We start from the raw sequence: 24,226 nt of genomic DNA, 5'->3' as shown, positions 1-24,226 counted from the left end.
GGGAAATCTGGGAGAGTCTAAGCTATTACATTTTAAATCACAGGGCCATAATTTCTTATCCCGCTCCCTGCCTCTAAGGGAAGTGTTGCCTATGGTGTATTCAACATTCAGCTAAGGCAGAATCATACCGCAACAAAGACCAGGAGGCAAGGTTAACAGAGAAGCACATTTTCTCCTCTTGTTTGCAGGTATGCTCGGGACAAGTGAATACAGTAGATCTTTGGCTGCATCTCAAGCAGTATGTGTAGCATGAAGATTCATTTACAGAAGCAAAACCAAATCTCACCCTAGGCCCTTAGAAAGCAAATTGGACACTGCATGGGTCTGATGTGGTCACAACAGTACAAATTAAACAAGCGTCCAAGGGTACAGAAGCAGACTGAGGCATTCACGCCTCACTTCCACTGAGACCCCCAGGCCACTTTGAATCAAGCCAGCCCAAAGTCCACTGTATCTGAAAAACAGAGGGCTGTCAATCCAACCACATCACTTCACCAGCATACTGTCATCCTTGTACCCCCTCACGCATAAGTTTGGTGTGAAGTACACTGCACGGAGCACCTCAGCTGTCCAGGCCACACAACACTAACCACTTGGGCAAGCAGCAGCTCTTACGTTTTGTTCAGGACAGATAAATCTTTCACAGTCGTGCACAGATGGCCAGGCAAGGATGAATAAATTCAACATGGCACGGGATGTCTGCTAGCTGTACTCCAGACCCACCTTAGGAAGACTCGACACCACCACAACTGATAGCTTGGTGGCCACTTCAGCTTGCATTTGGTTCTTCAGTACAGAAACAGAGAGATGATTTTGTCTGGTGTATTTCCTGTGAGGTTCATGACTTCAGCTAGACTGTAATTTGCCCGGTTTTGTGACTGTAGACCAGAAATGATAAGCTATCCAACATGCTGGTTACTCAGAAAGAGCAGCCCTGAACAGTTTTTTAATCTATTTACAAATAATCTGGGCCAAACTGGTGTGGTGAGCTTATCAGTCAGCAGTGATTTCAAAGGTGCAGCACCACATTCTCTGATCAGGATCCTCCAAAGCATGCAGAAAACTGAACGTAAGAGACAGAAGCAGTGGTGAATACAGAGTTATTCTCAATACACAATATTACTAAAGTAGCAGCTGCTTGGTAGGCAGGGAGGCCGAGCATGGAACTTCTAAAACTGAGTCACCAAAGGATCAAGTGTGCTAGAATGTCATTACGAAACTGTTAAAGGGAGGATACAGTGTGAAAGTACATCACCAAATTAAAATCAAGTGTCACTTATTTATGAACCAAGTATGTAAATTTATGGACCAAGAACAGCTCTGTATCCCATCATCAGCTTCTGACCTATTGTGTCAAACAGCAGCTGTTTTACTTGGCTGTTCCTTCTCTGTGAGTGCTGTGATTATGACCGTATTCAAGGTGGGACTTCTCCAATTTTTTACCATCTGCTAACTTGTAATCAGAGCCTGCTTTCCCAGGACCAGCAGTGTAACAGGTCCAGAATGCATTGTCACAGCTCAAAAACATGGAAGCACTTTGCAGTGACATTAGAAGAGCAGTAAAAACAACAGCAACAATCCTCCCTGCAATGTTCCAAGCTCTTCTACCGCAAGCCCAAAGAAATCCAACAGCTGGGACTGTCAGGTGTGCACAGCTTATAGACTGTGTCTAGACCAGGAACTTTCACTTCAGCTACCTACATTCTCCTTCTGAAACCTAGAAGCATCCTGACCCGCAGATGCAAATTGTAACAGAACAAATTTGTGAAAATGAATCATCGAAAATCAGATCTCCAAATCATCGTGTACAATTTGTCACAATCCTGGTCTACTCCTTCCTCACTCCTTTGGTCTAATACAGTGTAAATGCTTAAAAAAAATGCAAAATTAATCTCATTTACAATTTTATCTGTGGTGGTATGCTGGGATGGAGAAGAGTACTACCAAGCAATAGCAGTTTTGTGGAAATGCAAAACGAGTCTTACCATCTCAAATGTCACATGGAAAGTAGATGGAACTTACAGAATCACAGAATCACCTAGGTTGGAAGAGACCTCCAAGATCACCTAGTCCAACCTCTGACCTAACACTAACACGTCCTCCACTAAACCAGATCACTAAGCTCTACATCTAAACGTCTTTTCAAGACCCCCAGGGATGGTGACTCAACCACTTCCCTGGGCAGCCCATTCCAATGCCTAACAACCCTTTCAGTAAAGTTTTTCCTAACATCCAACCAATCCAATATCACCACGACTCTTTGGGCCCGGCTACCCAGCCAGTTTTTAACCCAGCGAAGCATACACCAGTCCAAGCCACGAGCAGCCAGTTTCTTCAGGAGAATGCTGTGGGAAATGGTATCAAAAGCCTCACTGAAGTCAAGGTAGACCACATCCACAGCCTTTCCCTCATCCACCAAGCGCGTCACTTTGTCATAGAAGGAGATCAGGTTCGTCAAGCAGGACCTGCCTTTCATAAGCCCATGCTGACTGGGCCTGATCACCAGCTTGCCCTGCAAGTGCTGCGTGATGACACTCAAGATAATCTGCTCCATCACCACAGTTCCACAGCCAAACCACCAGTGATATTCAAAAAGTAAACAATTTCAGGAAAGAAAGAAAAAAAAAAAGATAGCTGAATTTCACTTCAAAAAAAGGTATAAGACATTAAACTGCTATAAAAGTTCAGGAGACATTAAGTGCTTTTTAATAGAGCTTACAATTCTTTCTGTATTTCGTGATACTAAGGTTTTCTTCCTGAAAGCTTGGAATTCGTTCTAGATTTTTGCACTGAAACCTTGCAGATATTCTCTGTGAAACCAAGAGTTAATGTCTACTCTGCACGAACTTGCTAGCAGTTTAGCTGATGGTCTACTCAGGTCTACTCAGCTAAGTGGAACTTGCATTAAATCAAGTGGGGCACCACCAAAACAAGGACTGGAGTGCAGACATACAGACTGCACTGAACGGCTGGAGATTGTACAGTAGCTAACATATACATATGCATGTCATATATGCATATATATATATATATGGAGAGAATATACACTCAGGTACAAGCACAACAATAACATGGTTCTAAAACTGTGCAATCTGAAAGGACTAAAGCAGGATCTGAAGCTTAGAAATACTGTCTTCGGTGGCCTTCAGACCCGCCTGTGAATTATTTCAAACAACAAGCTCCAGGCCCAATTACACCTGCAAAACAGAGGAAGCCCTGGTGCAACCACCTAGCTTGATCTTATTATTTCTCCAGACATGAGCATAGTGGATATTCTCTAAAGGCTTTCCAATTTGAGAAAGAGATACAAAGCCAGAAGTGCCCCATATGGCAAACTTCAATATTAGTTTTGGTCACAGTCACTCTGGGAAGAGATGATCCAGTCAAATCGTATTTGACTGCAGTAATGCCATAAACCTTGAAGCACCACGTAGATTGCTGTAGCGTTCTTAGAGAAGCAGGGACTATCAGAAAGTGTGCCACCATTGGAGATTTCAATTTTCCAGATACAAAGAGCAAAGAATACTGACGGCAGTGTAATTTGTGTACTCTCACATGCAATTGATTCAGTGGATAGCCTTTATATCTGTAAGAAATAAGGTTAATTCATACTCGATTTTCAGAGAATTCACTCACAGTAAACTGGATTTGAATGGTAATAAGCTGATTAAATAAAATGGAAGAACAAAAGAAAACAGATTTGTAATTAAGGGTTATCAGCATTTGTTCTGAAAAAAAATAAAAAAGAAAGAAATTAAGAGAACTAACTTGAAAAATCAACTGAATTGAGGAGCTCAGCTGTCAGAATATGAAGAATATGTCCAAACACAATATTTTCCTGCTTTTGATAGCTTTATAAAATTTCTTCAGTGTTACAGGTACGGAAAGATCAGGAAAATAACACCTTAGGCTCCCATGCAGGACATTTTTGACCTTATTGTTTGTAAGGGTTTTAATTAATATTTTTACTATGGCATGGAAGGAAGGAGATAAACAGTGAAAGAAAAAAAAGTAAGATACACAAGGGGAAAAAAGAGGAAATCATCATAAAGTGGAATTAAAAACTTTAGGAGCCACTAAAGAGTCGAACCCCACATTTTGAAATAAATGGCACACAAAATTGAACACTGCTAAGACATTTCTTTTAACTGGGATACTGCATACAATTAAAGAGTAGGAAATAAATTATTCATGTTTTAAGTAAAAGAAGATTTTTCTACAACCCTATAAAACTCACTTCAGTGGCACAGAGACCAAGTATTTTTCCCTTCGAATCTCCTTCCAGAGACTTGAAAGCATTGCAAAATGTGACCAAATTTAATATGGGTTTAACAAAAGGTAGCTTGTGACAGACTAACCTCAGAGATTACTTCATCAGATAACATTCTCCAAATGCTGTAGATCTCATTAATTGGGATTTTAGCAGAGCATTCAGCAGTGTCACATGGGAAACTGTTAGCTAGGCTGCAACCAGCACAGCAATTTTGAGATGGGCGAGCATCTGGCTCAAGGGGACACAACAGCAGAAGTCCCTAAAACTTAAGTGATTATTAGAGAGTCTTAAGAATCACTCTTGGAACTGATCTTCTTAAACATTTCCCCTAATAGCTCTGTCGCTAACGTTAGGAATAGGCTGATAACACACAATACAACAGGGATACAGATATTGGAAGAGAGGACATGGGTATTACACAGAAATAACTAGAAGCTCTGAAGAAATGAAGCAGTAACAGGACAAAGTTCAGTAAAGCACAGCACAAGGTCACGTACCCAAGGGCTACAAGAGGTTTCCTGGTACGCTGTGTGCTTCCCAGTGAAAACTGCAAAGGAGGACAACTAGCAAGTTATAGTTAATTGCAACATCATTATAACGAATAATAAACGCGATCTAGGTGTAAAAAAGCAAATGTGACCCTTGGACCCAGAATGTATTTCCAACATAAACAAGAAAGCAACAGTATCACAGAACAAAACACCAATGATGTGTCCAAATGAACGTAACGCACAATCTTCTTCATTACATAGAAGAAAGCAGAGTTTGAGATGAAAGACATACTCAAAAAAAAAAAAAAAAAAAGACAGCCAAGACACTGGCAAAAAAAGATTTTTGGCACAACAAATGGTCAAGACTGTGTTTGCCCTGGAAATGAGCAGAAGGGTCTGAGTGCCAGGAGCTCCAGGGTTCTAAGGGAGCACCAGGGACAGAAGAACAAAAAAACAGCCATCCCTTTGTTTTTAAGAGGGGGCTGAATATGTATTCCAGTGATGGTATGATGCTGTGGCTGCAGTAGCAAGAACCACAGCTGAAGACATGGATGGCCCTTTCCATTCTTAAGCTCCTATTACGTATTTGAAATAATGAACTTACATCCAATTTGTAGCCAAAACCGGTCATCACATCTCAGCCTTTAAAGTTTAATATCAGTATTAAATTGCAAAATGTCCTTCACAAGCCCTCTCTTCATGAAAGTTTGTTTTTCTCTCTTTTTTTTTTCTTTTTCTTGAAGATACTTCTTGCAGATAATGGACTTTCATAGAAGAAAAAGTTACAAAGCAACTTAAAAAGCAGAAATGAAGTTTAACATTGGACATCTCAAACCAAAGGCTGCAGCACACAAGGAGTTAATTCTCACTTAATACCTTTAACCCTTACAACAATTTAGCTACAGAGTAAGTAAAGACCAGAATCCAGCCCGGCCACTTCATCTTATTTTTAAGCCTAACAGCTGTAATTGGTTTTGTCTTGTTATTTACAAGTATTCAAGAGCAAGTGTTTCTTTAGCATAAAGACCTGTCTGCTATTCCCAACACAAAGATGTTATCAGACAATGCCACACACCAGTAAATCAGTGAACTCATACACAAAAAAGAAAAAGAAAAAGAAAAAGAAAAACAAAGCAAAACAGAACAAAAATCCCTTTAACAGCCCTCCCCACCTTTCCAAAGAACATTAAAACCTTCGCACCACAATTTTACAGGCGACTGCTTTTCTGGCAAAGCTATTACACCTGAGCAAATATGACACAAGGTGACAATACAATTATTCCACCAGTGATTTAGCACAAGCAGGTAACTATAAAGAAGCGATCAAGCCCCAAACTTCTTTACAGTCTGTGTATTCACTGTCCAAGTGTAAGGTGTGAAACACAGCAGCTGGGGCTAACTTTCTTGCCTCAGCAGCTCATTACAACAGCTGAGAGAGGAGCACTTCATCGTTAAGCAGAGCAGCACTCTCATTAAATTGCACTCTTATTTCATAGGGTTGTAACTGCAAAGCCATGTGGATTATGTTCCTGCAACCTGAGTACTAACACCATAGATAAAATGCATCAAATAACCCCTTGCTAGCCTAAGCCCCCCCAGGACAAGAATACCTAAAGCAATAGCTATGTTCAGGTAAGAGTAACTGGGAATTCATATACACAGTCTCAAACTCCCTAAAGCAAGACTCAGTCCTGTAAAAGCCCACAGTGCGTTAATATTAATATCATTAATTATTTACTCTATCCCCTATACTATTAGCTTACCAGCTCCACCAATTAGAAGACTTCATAAGAAGGAATGAAATGTGGACCTAGAGTTAACCTTACACAGTAACATGCTATCCTCTTGTAACAACAGAGCACTTCAAATAAAGGCTTTCTTCTTGCTTAAGAAATATGTGTGTGCACATATGCACTCAAATCCATTTTGTCCTCAAGTGACATCAGAAGTATAATAAAGTTGTTTAAATTATTCATATTAAATGGGATGCAATAATCATTAGAAATTACCTTTTTTTTTTTTTTTTTTTAAATTAAAGCACATCATTAGATTGACAGCACTATTGCAATGAGCACCGTGCAAGGAAAATGCAGAAATCCAAGAAGAATAATTAGCAAAATAATACTAAGCAGTCCACGTAAGCAACACACCAGGAGTCAGGAAAAGAATTGCTATGCAGCAAGAAAAGTTAAATATGAAGGGTACTCAAGTTATAATTGAATAACGTCATTGTAAAAGATACACATGGAAGGTTAACTCTGGTATCAGAAAGAGGAGATAGAGGGGAGAAAGGGTAATAGACAGTACCAGCAGCACTGTTGCTGTTTTACCAAGTTTAGAGGCATATCAACAAACTAGCCATGTACAAGGCTGGGAGTTTACTAAGCCCTAACTCTAAAAACTGCAAAATTTTGCCAAAATGCTACTTGGTACGTTAGGCTGTTAGGCAAGAGGCTCCCTGAAAATAAATTCCTCAGAGGACAAAAAGAAGAGTTGTGCAAGCTATACGTTGCAGCAAGCGTTAAACACCAGCACAAATAATTGAAAAACGAATGTTGAAACCTTTTCTATTTCACTGCGGGGAACCACGCTGATGTGAGAGAGAGACTGAAGTTTCACAGAGGACATTCTTCCTAAGCCAAAAAGGCTGCTTTTGGCACTGATTCTGGCACTACAATAAAATGAGGAGTTCATGGTGTCAGGTTTCCTAAAAATGTTGATTCGGGGTAAATTTGCTACTGACAACTCCTAGGGAAAGGCAAACCAGGGAAAAATGCAGTTTTCCTGACTTGATGCTACAAAGTTTGCCTGGCTGGGCTATGCAGCAAGTTTCCCTGCCCAGTCTATACGCAGGCACCTTGCACACAACCTCCCCTCGCCGCTCCCTGCCCCCAAAACAAACCCGAGACAGCACGGAGCGACGCTGATCCCTGCTCAACACGCGCCAAAGGAACAGCAAGGAGAAAAATACCTTTGCATGTCAGACCAAGGGGCACGCCGTCGCTGCTCCACATCCCTGCGTCCGTCCCAGGCTCTCAGACAGCAGCTGCAAGGGATGCGCCTGCCCCTCTGCCTGCTGCTCTGCTCGGCGCTTGTCCTGCAGGGAGTGGAGCTGGGGGCTCCTGGGGATGCTCCAGCCCCCAAGGCCGGATCCGGATCCCCACGAGTAGCGGTGCTAGGTGCTTTCTGCTCCACTGCCAAGCTGCCTGTGCTGGCGGCGCTCTGCCAGCACCTTCTCTCAGCACAGCGGCGTACGCTTGTTTATGATACCAGCTGACGGGAGAGGAGTAATCTCCTTAAAGCCCTTCTCAGCATAGTAGTGCTGCTCGTTGAGTCCACAGCACCTGAAATAAGGGTGCTCAATGCGAGATGGGAGCATCGCCTGACAAATCGCTCAGACTTTGTTACCTTTATTGTATTTAAAAAGCATTCACTGAAACTCCCATTTCCAAAAAGCCTGTGCAGAATCACAATGTGAATGATGTGAGACTGCACAGGAATCTCTTCAAGTTTATTAAAAGTTGAATGATTAATAAGAACAGGTGGGATTTCACACTGAGCACCACCCTCTCCAGGGCTTATATTTGTAGCAAGTCCAGTAAGCCCTGCCTGAGTTTGGGTTTAGCTTTAAACATTTATGCTTCAGCCTGAGCAAGGGAGGTGTAATTAGCGACCCTGCTGTGAGATGGAGAAAAACCTGCAATGACAGCAGGATGGGCACCACAGAAATGGGACCTGTCTGGGAATGAAAGCTAGTGGTTGTCCTCTCAGAGATTTTCGGGGCCAAACCAAATTAACTTCAGAGGTCCTGGAACCATTTCCTACTCTAACACTGTCCCTATTATGAACATTTATTTTTTAAAAAATATGAAAAAAATCCCATAACACTTTGGTTATTTGAAAGCCTATGCTGGGACTAAAATCATTCATTAGCTCTTTTTAAAAAATATACAGAACCCTCCTGCACAACTGCCTAAAAATTTTGCTTCTTATACACAAACACAGCTCAAATTATTACTCAGTAAGACTTAAGTGATTTTAATTTCCTTCAAAAGAAACCCACAAAACTTTATAAATGAGACAAATTAGAAAAAAAAAAACAACTATTTTCTTTGTCCTGTAAGACCAAGATTATCATTGATACCTGTGCACTGAACATTTCTAAAATTTTAAGATATACATAAATAAAAAACAGAATTGAGAAACATTTTATGTAGTAAAATATGGGGCAGTTACTCTTTTCTAGTAAGGGTGTGTGCATTTACCTTGCTCTGCTACCTATTTGCTTTCGTTTTCCCCGTGAGGCACACCTGTCTGTAGTACAAGCCACAAGCACCTCATTCTCCAAGCACTAAGCACAGCTCCTGTTAGAGCACAGGGTCTTTGGGCCAGGTTTCTGCTTTCCCATCATCATAAGAATTCCTACAGGTGGAAAGGATGATCCAGGAGAAACTGCCGCAGAGAAAGAGAAAAGACTTCCTGCTTCAGCGTGGACGTATACAATAAATATTTAATATGCTACAACAATATTATTGTTGTTAGTGTCATATTTTCTTGGAATATGGTCAGAAGGAACTAATTCACCTTATGGTCTGGAATACTTGAGCGCTTTACATAAGCAAAATATTTTGGAAGTGTGAAAATCAGGCATAAGAAATGATGGTTGGCTTATTAAAAGGTACTCATTAATTTCTTTACCTTCTGAGAGGATCCTACACATCACCAATGACGCTGGCGTTCAAATGTTCTAAAGAGGCCCAAGGTCACCATTTCGTAGAGGATATTCCCTGCAATAAACTGATGAGCATGCCCAGTGCCTTCTTGAAATGTATTTACCCAGTTACAGTCCAGCATGGAGAAGATAAAAACACATTATTGCAGACCCAGAAGGGTAGTTTTTGCACTCAGGGACAGGCTGCCTGTGAAATAAAGTCTGCTTTGCTAAAAAGGAAGAGCTCTAGTCCCATTAAAGAGCCATGTTTGTTCCTCACCAACCTTCTCCCCACCTATGGCTTCCAAGAGGGTGTACCTGTACACCCAACTCACCGCTGGCCCAGACAGACAGACCTTCTGACCTGCTGCAACACTGCTGCTTGGCTCTGATTCTGCCCCGTTACACACAGGAACAGCAAGGTCTTCCATCGGTCTTTTAAAATATATATTCGTATAAAGTTACTTTCCATCTTCCAGCTATTTTAAACACCTCGTATGACATGAAGATCATTGGAAATAATGGAGTGAGTCCTCCCAAATCACAGTTCTGGGCATATGAAGGAGAGGCAGGTGATTGGGATCAGTCAGCCTGGATTTACCAAAGCTCAGTCATGCCTGATCAACCTGACTGCCTTCTGTGATAAAATGTCTGGCTTTGCAGATGAGGGTACAGCAGCTGTCATTTCCCTTGACTTTCACAAAGTTTTCGGTGCTGTCTTCCACCACACTTGTGTCCAAGTCAGGATGGCACGGTCTGAGTGGGTGGACAACTGAAAAAATGGATGGCTTAAACAACTGGTTGAATGGTGGGGCTCCGACCTGGCAGGAGAGACAACGGGCCTCGGCTGAGACCAGCCAGGTTTGGACAAGACTTACGGACTGCCTTCGCCTCACAAGGCCAGGAGGGTTGTGCAGCAGGCTGCCAGCAAGGCCATGCAGCTCCTCTTCTCTGAGGGCCTTGGGCCTGGCTGGACAAAGCCCCAGGCAACCTGTTCTGAGCATGAGGATAGGCCAGAGACCCCTGGAAGTCCCTCCCGATGTAAAATTTCCATCATTCTTGGTATTATCTAGAAGTTACATACTTGCACAAACAGGCAGTGGTTTCTTTCGTTACTTGGCAGCTGCTAAATACAGTTGGGAGCTACTAATCTGGAAAGAAAGAAGTGTTGATAGATCATGTCCTAAAGTTACCAACATAGATATTTCCAGCTAAAAGCAAGGCCACAGCCACACAAAGCACTTTAAAATATTCATGGATCTAAGATTTTGAGTAGATTAGTTGAGGCAAAGGAAACCACTTACAGCCTTCAACTGTATAGGTGTCCATAGGTCTTGGAAGACAGCAGTATAGGGAAGGTGTTGTAGTTACACCGGGCAAAATACAGAATCATTTTGGCTATAACCTGCTGCAACATCTCTACTATCTTCCCGAGAAGAGGAAAGTTTGCAGTTCTGGAAGGCAGAAAATGCTGCTGGACACTCAGTAACTGATTTGGGGGAGGGGAAGGGCAATGAAAAATTGTTCCTGGCTTCATTCTTCTATTTTCTATTTAGTTGGTTTGGGCCCCAAGTAAAATATTTGCCTATGTTATAAATCCCTGAAAAAAGGAGTTTATAATAAAATGCTGACAGACTCTTAACTACAGTAATCCAGTAGCAGGACCATTATAACGCGCCAGCGGGTGTTCAGACAAGGCCATCCTTCTTTGTGACCAGCTCTGGGAGAAGAGGTTTTAAGGAATGGGTGGTGAGAAAACTGAGCACCGTTTGCACAGCTGCACATCACAAAAGCACTGACTGATTCTGCTCCTGCCTTTTTCAGTACTTTTGTCACCAAGAGGCAAGGTGTAAAGAAACACAATCACAGCATAGGGGAAGGCTGGAGCATGTTCTGCAGAGACCTGTAATCTGCCCATCTGTTCACAGGGAGGGATTACATCAAATCCCACTGAGCTTTCATATTCACAAACCCAGGAGGAGCAGTAATTGGTTTACTAAAGTTTGTTAGTCATAATTTCATCACAGAATCCTCTCAAGGCAAGTTCATTTACAGTATTAATTTTTCTCCCTTTTCAACGGCTCATTTGTTCCATAGCACTATAAATATTATGTGAATGAAAATCACAGGAAATGGCTATTCTGCACTTCAGTGCTTTATTATAAGATACGCTTTGCAAAAAAAATAAATAAATCATGAAGCTAACGGTATCCGCATTTACATAGCTCCTTTCAGAAAGCATATCTAGGACTCTTTCTAGAGCACCAAATTACCAACCTGCAGAACTGACTATATGCAAACAATCCGATATATTCCATATGCAGCTGTGAAGACTGCCATAAACATTTTTTTTAATGCTGGTTCATCTGTGCTGGGATTAACTGAGTGAGAAAAGCTGGCCAAGGACACCTATTTAAAGACCCGGCAGGTTTAAGTAGATGGAACCAGCGCGGTAACTTCTCATCTAAAGTACAGCGCGGCTAATGACTGCACAACCTGCAATGCCTTCTGCAAAGGTAACATCCTGCACACATGACATGCCAGGGAAGTTGTGTTTGATGTGCAAGGAGCCCTTTTGGTGCAGGTCATCAGTACTGATCAGTACTTATTTTTTTAATAAATTATTATTATTAATTATTTTTTAATTACTGGTCAGTAATACTGATCAGTAATTGCTACATACTGAAGACTAAAACCAAAACTGTACTTCTTGGTATCCAACCTGGGTTAACTTTTCCCGAGGAAACAACAGCAACCTCAGTTTGGGCATTGACGTGTCTGGTGGGATCCTCATAGGAATTCCACTTCAAGCGAGAACCGCTTTGTTTTGGCAGTCCAATATACCATATAGATGCATGTTAACGGAGGTCTGCAAGTCAACTGCATGCCAGCTCTTTGTCAAGCAAGGCTAATCCCCACAGATTAGAGAAGGAAATCCTCATATTCCCCTGGGTCCTAAACCCCTGACATTACAGAAAAGCATTCCGGTTCCTCTTAAATAAACTTCTGAGAGAAAAAACAGAGTTGTCTGTTCATTATTACAACCTGCACCACAAATATCAGAGGAGGTGACCTAAGGCCACCAACCTCTGTGCATTAATTCCCAGACCACCAACTACAAACACCTTGATTAATGCAAGGATCACATGGTTCCTTGTTGTCTGTAAGAAACCTGCAAAGTCAGCCCCGATCCCTGTTTTCCTGGTGTCACTATGCAACTGCTCTGCAATGCATGCTGAGCACTGGAGCTCCTAGTACTGGTTCTGAAACTCTGAGATGGAAGATCTAGGTAACTCTTTGTTCTGCACCACAAAATGAAGATCTTCCCTAAGGAGAGTAGTATTTGCCATCAGATTCCTGTAACGGACTGTCCCCAAAGTCTGCGGGCACCACTTGGCAGGGGTATCCAATCCCATGCTTGAACAGAACCCTTTACACTCTCCATAGCTTCTCCGCTGCCTCACCTGCTTCTATTTTTCCTTTTCACCCAGTCCCTTTCTCCCTCTGAACACGCAGAAGTATTAAATTCCCACTGTGAGCTTCCAAGAGAAAGATGCCACAAAAAAGTACCCCTCTGGCCACCTCAGGTACACACACCCAAATTGCAAACAGCCCAGCAAACACAGCCAGAAAAGAATTACCTACTCGCTTTGCTCCAAACCTCTTTTTCTCAGCTCTGGATCAAGACTGAATTTCAGGGTGTTTTTAGCAACCTTTCCAGAGGCACAAACTGTGGTGTAACTCTGAGAGGCTGCTGGTTTGGTTCCACCTTTGAGTCACTGTGTTTTGATTCACTTTTCTTTTCTCAGAGTAAGCACGCATATTAAAGACGGGGTCTGAAAATATAGCCAGGAGTTAAATTTTCAGCTAGACTTCTACAACTCTGAATATATGCTAGTGTTATTCTTGAAGGATTAAAAACGAAAACAGAAGAGGAGACTTTGCCAGCAATCTGACACAACTGAAGAATTGCCACTTTTTGCCACAATGTGGGACACACAGTAAGTGAGCAGAGAACAAGTAATAACCTTCCTAGTGCCAATGAGCTTATTGTGCACGTGGCTAGAGCGGATTGACTTGAGCTAGGATGAACAGAAAGGATGCTGGCATTCTGGCTCATCCACATTGCCCATGGCAAATCACAGAGCACTCAATTCCCATTTTTTTCCAATTCTTTTATAATGTTGGCAGTATGTGCTTCTTAAAATTACTCTGCAGAGCTGACATTTATTTGCTGTTGAAAATTCTTGATTGGATACATTTTGTGCAGTAGAAAAAACATGCAAGTGTCTATAAAATATTTCTCTTCACATTCCTTACCCAGTTGAGGAAGGAAGATTGTAAGTACTTGCTGCCTTAAACTTCACCTCTTGGAATCATTTCTATGTTAATGCATTATTATGTGATAGACTCTGAGCAAGGGTCAAGTAGCTCTCCAAAGAAGGAACATTGTGCAGTATTGTGAAAGTTAATGGGTACATCTTTAAATTATATTGAAAAGAACAAAGAGTGGATTAAGAACACCTTTAGGTATTCCCCAAATTCATTTTATGTTCATTCAGGTCTTGCAGGAAGTAAGATAAAAGATTTCAAATGGCATTGAGATTTTTTTTTTCATGTGTTATACAGAAAAGACAGAGGTAATTCCCACTCTGGTTTAAAATCTTTCCTACATAACCCTCTCAGTCCCTTTTCATCTCCATGTGTTGCTCTCTGTCGCATTTCTAATTTCTATGCTGAAGTACTCCAGAGCTGGATGGACCAGCCCAGAGAAAAGTGCAGCAGTAAGCGCTGTCAGTGTTGGGCCACAACGAACGACTTAGGAACAACCGCTTTTACAGAGTTAAGAATTTCTTTTTCACAATGAGCCTAGTGAAAGAGGAAGAGGAAGGAATATTGTTATCTTTCAGTGGTTTTCTGACTGAAACCCCTGTAACTGCAATCGTTACACAGGTTGTGCTAACAGAAAATAACTTTTAAGAAACCTCCTTGCTAGGTCCTCTGAGATGAGACAACACAAGGAACGACGCCCTACCACCAGCAGAAGTTTTCATCATCCATGTGCCCATACTCTTGCTGTCTCATGGCACTGTATAGGAAGACACTTTACAAATATACTTGCAGAACCACTGTGCTGTCCTCTTCAAATCTCTCCTTCATGCTCTTGCTATAATTGCCAAATGCAAGTGGATAGACAAAGAACACAGTTTTCTAACACATTTTTGTCATATTTATATTTTCTAATGAGCATATAATTGAAAACATGGTCCAGATCTTGACAAGGCCTATTCTTTCTCCCTTCTAAATGCTAATTATGTTCACATAATTTGTCTTAATCAAGAAAGTTCCCTTGGTTTAAGCCTAATCCTTTCACATTCTCACAGAAAAAAATAAATATGAAAATGAGGAGAGGACCACAACGAAAGAAAAACAACCCAGCAGTGAACAATCTTGGGTACATCCTTTACTACCTGGTGCTGTCCTGACTACTTGCTGCCTAAGACCTGATTTGCCCCTTGAAAAGCACAAATAAAGGAGCCACTTGGACGCTGGACACCAGGTTCAAGCACATAGCTGACTCCTGATGTCTCCTGTTCCACTTTCTTTCTTTCCAAATAAAAAGTAATAACGGAGAGTAAAAGGAACGAACTGTGAATAGGCCAAGCCCTGAGCACAACTTGACTCAATGCTGAAAGCAGCCTGCAGAAACCTGGAGTTTGATGTGCTAGGGGATACATCCAGGAAGATGCAGGTGTTGGGAGGTTTATGGTCCCTAGCACTTCTCACAAGACCAGTCTAAGCATATGCCCCAGATAAAGCTAGTCAAAATCTTGGAACTGAGGGAGCCAAGGGCACGATGGTAATCATTTTAATGCCCTCAATATGCAGTTCAAAACAGAGGGATATATCTAAATAATGTACTTGCTAGGCTTGGTTTTATCTATAACGTCCATGACATCGGCAGGTCAACAGGAAACATGAAATAGCAAAATCAGCTCAGCTACAGCAGAATACAGATGGTCCCGCAAATTTCTCTGCTGCTCTGCTCATCTATTACACGTTGCATCTAATAGCAGATGAAGAATAATGACAAATCATATATAATAAATTCAAAATGTGAAACAGTTGAACTAATTTGCATTCTTGCTGATAATTATAACTGATCTTCAATATCAGATTGTTACCAATCTTCATCTAATAAGACAGCAGCTTATTGATGAAGATAAATTGAGATTTTGTTTGCATTGTACCAAATTATAATTACCTAGAAATAAATACTCTATTGTCATACATTCAGATGCAAACTTAATTTCAATGCAAAGTAAGCATCTTAAAACCCCATTTCTCAGCCTTTTGGCTAAAACGTTGCGTCTACCTTTTTGACTCACAGAGGTATGTGCAACTGTCAAACAGAAGCACCAGCACCCAAGTGAATTTTCTCATTTGAGATCATCCTGTGATCTATACCTGATTATTATACTCAAGACGAGAGCACTTCATTTTATGATTGATACAAGCTGGACATCCAATGTGTACATTCAGTATAAGTAAATGTTAACATTTTTAAAACATAATAATATCAGGAAGTTAAGATGCTGCTGAGAATAAATCAATACAAATGAGCAGTGATACCTATGTAAAGTATGAACATACATCTGTTCATGTTAGGAGCCCTCATTTCTAAATACCCGCACACTTTTTCTATGGGAGAATTTTTCATTTCTTTAAAAACAATAAAAAACTTATCACAACACTGAGAGGTGATATATGAGTCTTTCCTTGCAAAAAGCAACATGTTAGAGTTCATCTGGTTTTGCCTAGGGACATTTAGTTATATGGGAGAGATGAACTATTTTTGTAATCCAGAAAAAAAACCCTCCAGTCTCTCCACCCAAATTTACTTTTAGGCTAGGATTAGTAATGAAAAATCTCAATCAATAAGTGAACTTAAGGGTTGCAAGCACTGAGGTTGTACACTGCGCTGAAGACCTGCTTATAATTTTGACTGTGGCAGAACTGTATTATGTTGTGTCATTTTGAGCTTATACCTGATGATGACAATCACTTTTTTCTAGGAAGCGCCATGCTCCCATTGAAGAATGGGACGTGACAAGGGCAAGTTTTTTTCTCCCAATAATTCACTGGGGGGATTATTACCCTTGCAGCAGTGGAACCCATAAGAGCACTTTAAACAGAACCCTTCCTTCTTACACATCCGAGTATATCTGTGACATCTGCTGTCATTCCAGGTTGCTAACTTTTATTTGACACAAAAAAGAAGCGTTTTCTTTCCCCTGCAAAAGCACTTAACCTTGCCCCATGATGATATGCCGCCTTACTGGCTCAACCAAAAAGTTTGGCTGTTTTGAATGCATGATTTACATTATCTCTTGCAAGTTAACTTGCTCGTAGCTTTGCTGTTCATCACCTGGAACCCATCACATTTTCTCCCACCCCTCTGCTATATGGACCACACAGTTTCACAAATCAGAAATAGTCATAGTGAGGAATGAAAGTTGACTTTTTTCCTCCCTTAGACAATAACAAGTTCTCTTTGGGAGGATTCAAAACTTCCTTCTTCAGAACATAAATTAATGGTGATTAAACATATAGAAACACTGTAAAAGGGGAAAAAATCAAAACCAAGAGGCAAAGGGCTTTCCACGGCTGGAAACAAGCAAGTCACTGTCAGTATCCCCTCAGACTGACTAGACTCTTGCACCAACTCTGCTTTAAGGACCAGCTGGATAGCTGCAGAAATTGATTGTCCCTTCTTTGCCAGTGTCTGTCCAGACTTGCTATTTTTTAGGCCCTAATATGCAATGGACATGCGTATATGAAATCTCCATTCCCCACTGCCACCCCCTCCAAAAGAAAAACAATAACCCTAAGAAACCCTTCCTTGTGTTTGCAAAGACAGAAAAGTGATACCCCAGGATAAGGATCCCAAAACAGCCCTTTTCATGATTTCAATCTATATCTTTTGATATGGACCAAAAATAGCACCTCTAAATCAGTGCACTGTGTAAAATAGTAGCAGCAATAATAATAACAACCCTAACAATGAGGATGGAGCTCTTTTTAAACCACAGTTTGATTTTAATCCAAAATTAATTTGTGAAGAATTACAGTATTTTGTAATACTTATGATCATTGTTTCCTCCTTCCATTCAGCTTTCAGGATGCTATTTATAAGAAGAAGGAGTCACTGCCTACTCTTGGAACGAGCCCTCGGCATGGCTATATGCAACAAGGCTGACCAGGCACCAACTTGGGGGCAGGTGCTTTTGGGAAGACAGACAGCAACGTCCACCAAGTAACAATGAAACCTCTGTTCTGGGATTAACTGTGACATGAGAAAGAAACATGCTCAAGAACAGGAAAGGCAGAGGCAGTCTTGATAAGAAAATGTCGCCCCAAGACAGAAGCACCCTGATAACCCTCTCAAGGGCTTGAGAAAAGACTGCAAGTGGCTGCTGAAAGTTTGCTAAGACAGCACTTTAACTGGGGAATGTTACATCCCTGCAGCCACTGAAAGCTCACTCTTTTGAGAAAACCTGTATGGCCTAGTGGAAACCAATGCCCGTGGCTGAAAACTTCCCATAAAGAGCCTTCATTTCAGAGCTCATTTAGCTTTATCTCCTGTGAGGTCATGAGATAAGCAAGCGTGCCTCAGCGTTTGGGACGCTCTCTGCATCGAGTGAGTCTGGAGCCTCAGTGCAGGGCAAGATGTGGCCAGGATGGGTTCGGTGCCGGTTATTCAGGGAAGCTTAAATAAATAAAAGGCTACTTCTGACCTTGCCTTGCCTTTCAGGGCATCACCCTCCATACAAGTCCTGCCTCTGCAGCTGGAATTTCAGGGCTTTTGCAGCATCCCCAGCAGCTCACACCGCCATCACCTGATGCAGCTTAGGGTCACTTATAATTAATTATTGGCAGCTGCGAAGGAGACACTGTTAGGTCATAACAGGCATTTCTGCAGACAGCACGAAGATAACACATTTTTTCTTATATGTGAACAGTGCCTTGGAAGATTGTGGAGGTATTTAGTACTCTGTGTTTACAGGGACCAGTTAAAAAGGATCAACAGAATTGATTATGTACGCTGGAAGTGCAGAATGAGAAGTTCATTTTCTCACTTCTTCTCATACCCACGCCAGCAAGCATTAATATCCCACCCAGGCACAGGGATTACAGACACTAGCAGCGCAGATTTCTTCCCATGCTTTTACGCTCCATATAAAAGACTTAAGAAGCTTCTTGCACTGATTCAAAAACATACTGAAAAAAAAACACGTGTATGTAGCACAGATTACTGAAGGGTTCCTTGTACAAAGAAGCTTTACCTGCATTTTAGGGAATCTTTCCTTGCAAAATACAATGTTCAAGTTGCTGCAGAACATCACAGCTGCAAAAAGCTTTTACAGAGACCTTCTGCACCAACTCATTTGCTAATGTCTCCTGTTGACTGATCTAAGCCTGGCCTCAATCTTCTTTTAATGAAAGAGGAAGGAAGAGGATACTTTAACAGCTATTATTAGCTCTTAGTATCTGTTCAAAGAAAACAAAACAAAACAGCACCTTCAATTCCCAAGGCTTTTGGCTTTCTCACATGCCCAATGGGACATTTTTCAAGAAAATCAATATATGTAAAAAAAAATAAAAAAAATTAAAAAAATAAATTAACTCCTCTAGTTTGCTCTGAGGCTATTGGGGTGGCTACCTGCTTTTTGGCCACTGCATGTTTTTTGCACCACCTTGAAGATCTGTATGTGACACGAGCACTTTCTTTTTCCCCCCAGAATCTCACCTGATTCAATTAATGCCGCCACCTTCCTACAGACTAAAACACTGCATTTCCTTCCAGAGTTTGATAGCCACCACTTTCTGTAGGGCAGACGAGATGTAAGCTGTGCCGGCAGATGCGCTGTTGCGTTCAAAACAGCATTGGTTTGGGAGCACAAAGTCGATTTCCTGCAGTTCAAGGACAAATAAAGTGGGAGGCAGCGGCAGGGAGCAGACCAAGGACCACCAATGCAGTGCTTTCCTCCTCCTGCAGCAGGAACGAATGAATGCTGCGAATCCTGAGGAATGAAGAAGCTCAGCTTCCACTTCCAAAAATGAACGCCTGTTCCCTTAGGTCTATTTTTGTATGCAAGGAATCTGTGGGTTTTTTGTTTTTTTAGTTTGTGAAAATAAGCTTTTGGATGAAATATTTACTAAATGATGGGCCAAAATATTTGATGACTGAATAAAAACAGTAACGTGGCTGCTTCCCTAACTGCATAACTCGATAATTACCTCTTATAGGGTAACTCATACATACATAAATAGATTACATACTTAAAGTTCAGATTGTGTTGGTTAGATAAAGTAGTTACATGTCCTTCAACAACAGCACAGATTGTGCTTTCAGCTTGATTTTATTCGCACTATGCAGCCTGAATAATTTAGAGAAAGAATGATTCACAGCAAACTTCACAAAGAATTTTGAACTATGTCGGAATGCATGTATATAAAGACCCAGAGAGATAGAGACTGCAACAATTTTGTGCAATGCTCATTTAAGTTTACTTTTCCCCACTTTGTTTGTGATGAGCTACAAAAACCCTACTTTTACATTTGCCTGTTTTAAAGGCAAATGAGAAAATAAGGAACTTTTCCACAAGGAATCTTTCAGTCTCAGCAGAGGGGCATTATTTTTACATAAAAATATTCTTGGCAGAAAAACAAGATTTCTAAATATATTAATGCCTGCTGCTTATAATTTGCACTGTAAATTATAATCATCAACAATTTTTCACCTACCTGTCTCTTGGTAAAACACTAATTAAATCCAGAGTCTGAAATGGGGCGGATTGAACCTTACTGTCTTCGAGTTTTCACTGTCTTTTACATTCAATTACACCTGATTCACTGAAAGCTTCTGAGGGGGAGGATTGCTCCCATTTCCCATGAAATGCTTTCTGAAGGAACCCTCCACCCCCAGCCCAAAAGCAGATTTATGTAAGAGCAAGTATCAAAACCTGAATGTATCCAAGTTGTCTAAACTGTTCTCATTTCCGTGTCCAAATTCATACAGGTGGTGACACGCGCAGATGGAGGCCTTAGGATTTCTGTGCCACTTTTGTCCTCTGAACTCTTCTCCTGATGCAGCACTATACACACATCTATCTGCATTTCTCAATAACACAGTTCAAATGCCTAGAGTCTGTTGTTATTGTAAACTGAAGATGTATCGTGAATAGAAGAAACCTTTCACTTTTTTACTAACACAGTCATTTTTGCCTCAGTGCTTCCTGAAATAACAACGCAGCATTTTGATTAATAAACATGCTGCCCTATGGCTGGTAGAGGTAGCACATGCATGATGGGTAAACTGATTTCATTGCCCTGGGTATTTAACAGCATTTGTTGTGGTTACTGTTATTCAGACTATTTTTGTAACTAAAGTTGCTTACCAATTATTCAAACTGCAAAAACTTGGAACAATGCAAGACAAACTACAAAACCAGGCTTGTGTCACACGTATTTCTCTGCGACACAAAGTTCACTTTTGAAGAAAGTCTCCACCTACATACTCTGATTTGCAAGGAACTTTTCCCTCTGGTATCTGTGAAAAATGATGAACTTTGGAGTGTGGCAAGAAAATTAACATATCAGATCCACTTTGTGACAGAAATACTTCTGTAATTTAAGAAATATCACAAAATACAATTTCTGTAGCCCTTCCCATCTATGGTAAATGAACTTTTGCTTGATTATCTCAAGGAACTGCTAGAAAAACACCAGTCATGTATGCTTTGTTCCTCTAACCCATTGGTCTCATGCTGTGGAGAAGGGATCCCTCCTGGAAGCGGCATGCAGGCCGCAGAGGCCCTGCCCCAGGCATCAGGCTCGGGGTCTGCAGCTGAAGCAATTGCGTCTGAAGCAGCCCTCTAATCAAATATGCTGTAGTATCCTGGTGCTGGGCTGCCACAGGTGATACCTCTGGAAAGGCAGGTTTGAGACAGAAATTAATAAACAAACAAGGGGAAAGAAAAAAAAAGCTGCATCTCTGCAGCGCAGAGCTGAAGCTCCAGGCAGGCGACCGCCCCAATTCCCTTACCGAAAGCTGCTCTACAACTAATAACACTTCCTCCCTTTAAAATAGCTCTGTGATTCTTCAACAACAGTGAAGAAGACCTGAACACTTCCTGGGCTGTCTCCGGTCCCAGTAAATGCTTACTCCAGCCGTTGGAGCTTTTCTGACACCGAGTGCGCTATGGGATCTCCCCTGCACTAAGGCTGTTCATAGCCCTACTTCCATGCTACTTTAATATTAAAACACACCACCAAGGGTTTTCTCCTTTTTCACAATCCAGAAAAGCTACCAGGCTGAGATGCTGTATGCTGGGATGAAAAGCAAAATACCAAGAAACGTGTTATTTATTCCTGCTTTTACTTCTTTCACGAGCTTGCTGACAGAGTACCACTTACAATTTCACTCCTTGGGAAAAAATGATAGCAAAAGCCTGTTTGCTTTTTACAATGGAGAACAAAATCTAAGGGTCAATTTTCTGTAGCTTATGTTTTTTTGTTGTTGTTGCTGTTGTTTTTTCCTGAAAAGGTGTAGGAACTACCATGACGAGGCGTGCTGCAATAGCAGCTCAGGAAAGAAACTTGCTGTGCAAAGACTGACTCTAGTGCTCAGCAAAGGAGAGCAGCATAGACCGGGGGCAGGCTGTGCCCCACACCTTCCCCCTCCTCCTGCTCCTTTCTCCCCCAGATGCCTCCAGACACATGGGACACCCCCAGTCCAAGCCCCCGCTCAGGGCAGGGTCCCCCCACCTGTGCCAAGAGTGAGTGACTGTGGGAAAACCGCCTTTGGAAATCATCTGGGAAATGAGAGTAGACACAACAACTACTAAACATCTGTGCATTAGCCTACAACACTACAATGATGGCCAAAAGTTAAGATACAAACACTGAAAGGACTGCACTCTTTGTAAACCACGCTGCTTCCAGACCCATTTCCCCACACACCACCAGCTACCCTCCCACGGCAAATGCAGTGAGTTGCATTTATAAAACACATTAACAGACATTTATAAATGCAAATGCAATTGCAGGTCCACATGGCACATGCTGGTCATAAAAGACTACTGAGCCTTTGTAATGAACTGAACAGGAAATTTCTATGCCACATATCACTTATTTACAGGAGATGATGTCTGCTGCCAGGGGTTAAACCCAGAGTGTTTGTCATCTGCATTTTTTGCTCCCTGCAAAACTGAAAGAAGTGACAAGTAACACTCATAAAGCAAGTAAATGAGAGAAAGCAAATACATAAAGGAAATGTTGTTAGATTAGGCAATACAATAAACCCAAGGTAACAGACAACAAATCAAACCAAACACTTGTTTGTACCATCCCAAGTGAGACTGTCTCTCATCTGTTTAAACACATCGTACCTGCAGTACTCTGCCCCTGAGAAACACTTCCATGCGGGTACACCTAAAACCATCGATCTGTGTAACACATGTCCTTCCTCGTCTGTGCATCCTCTGGTTTCACACCCTCGAGGGAAAGTTACACAAGGAGCGTCACCTGCCAGGTGACAGCATGCTGGTGAAAATCACCGAGACACACGGCATTCAGTCCTGTATCGTGTGCTAGCAGAGGAGGCTAAAAATTGAGTCCACCAAACACTGTCAGACCCCCGGGTCAAAGCATTACCATGCCCACTGGAATGGCAGATCTGGAGCTGAATGCTAAGTACTACGTTTATTATGATAAAATGTGTTTACTGTGATTTATGGCATGCATGACAACGGCTGGCTCTTGATGCTAAGCTTTCACACTGTACGTCCTAGAGCTGACAAATGTTTCCAAGCCACGCAGAGGGATTAAGGACAGAGTAGAGATCTAACTGTCTTCACAGAAATGCACGTACAAAAAGCTATGCAAAAACTAGTATAAAGTGTAATTTCATTAAAAAAAAAATCCTCCAAATATTCACATTGCTTTAAAACTTACATAATCTGTTACACATTACTGCATACTGACTATTCTGCTTTTCAAACACCTCCTGATAATGTATCCTAAAGCAAACTGCACAGCGTAACTAAATAAAGAGTTTTGCATTTTTTCTGGACCTGCAGCAGCTGACACACAATTTTACTTACATTTGGAAGTATTCACGAATCAACAGTGGCAGAGTAATAATACGAGTGATTAGCAAGCAGGTGGTCCAGTGCTACATTACTGATACATTCACGTGCACTACAATAACCCAATATTTCTGAATTTCCTAGCAATTTGCCAGAAACCCACTGGTAGGGATGTAAACCCAAACGAGGAGAGACAACTGAGGACCAGCATTCTTTAGAGGGCAAAGAGGAGCGATTCAGCTCGAAGGCAGTTTGGAGGCGAAAGCCAGCGACCTGTAGCACCCAGCAGTTCTTCCAAGCAGAGCCACCAACATGTACCTCGACAAGGAGATCAGACCGAATTTACAAATGGCCTTTGAGAAAGATGACAGCTGCCTAATTTCTTCATTTATCAATCATTTATCCATGTGAAGGTCTTCCCTTTTATTTCACAGCAGCTCAGTTTCTCTTAAGAGGCTTGATTAGGAACCATGCCAAGTGCTGGCTGAAATGCAGACACATTTCTTTGTCCACAGACTTGATGACAGCTCCAAAGAATTGCAGTATAGTTGCAGTTTAAACCTGCAAAAAATGAGGGTAGCAACCTGTGCAAACATCT

General features: G+C 41.5%; 1 protein-coding gene across 5 annotated transcripts in view; it reads right to left on the bottom strand.

Moving 5' to 3' along the window:
- PCDH15 (protocadherin related 15) overlaps window positions 1-24,226 on the bottom strand; it is a 738,374-nt gene that overhangs the window by 402,268 nt on the left and 311,880 nt on the right. The window contains exon 1 of one of the 5 annotated variants that reach the window (XM_040563493.1): window positions 7,736-8,022. The exons of the other annotated variants lie outside the window; for them this stretch is intronic. The gene's annotated coding sequence lies outside the window, so the exon portion shown is untranslated. Of the gene's footprint in view, window positions 1-7,735; window positions 8,023-24,226 lie in introns of those variants that run through there. 5 annotated transcript variants of the gene reach the window in all.

Source organism: Cygnus olor, chromosome 7, assembly GCF_009769625.2.
Source record: "Cygnus olor isolate bCygOlo1 chromosome 7, bCygOlo1.pri.v2, whole genome shotgun sequence".
In the NCBI taxonomy this organism is placed as follows: domain Eukaryota; kingdom Metazoa; phylum Chordata; class Aves; order Anseriformes; family Anatidae; genus Cygnus; species Cygnus olor.
This window is presented reverse-complemented; position numbering and strand designations above follow the sequence as displayed.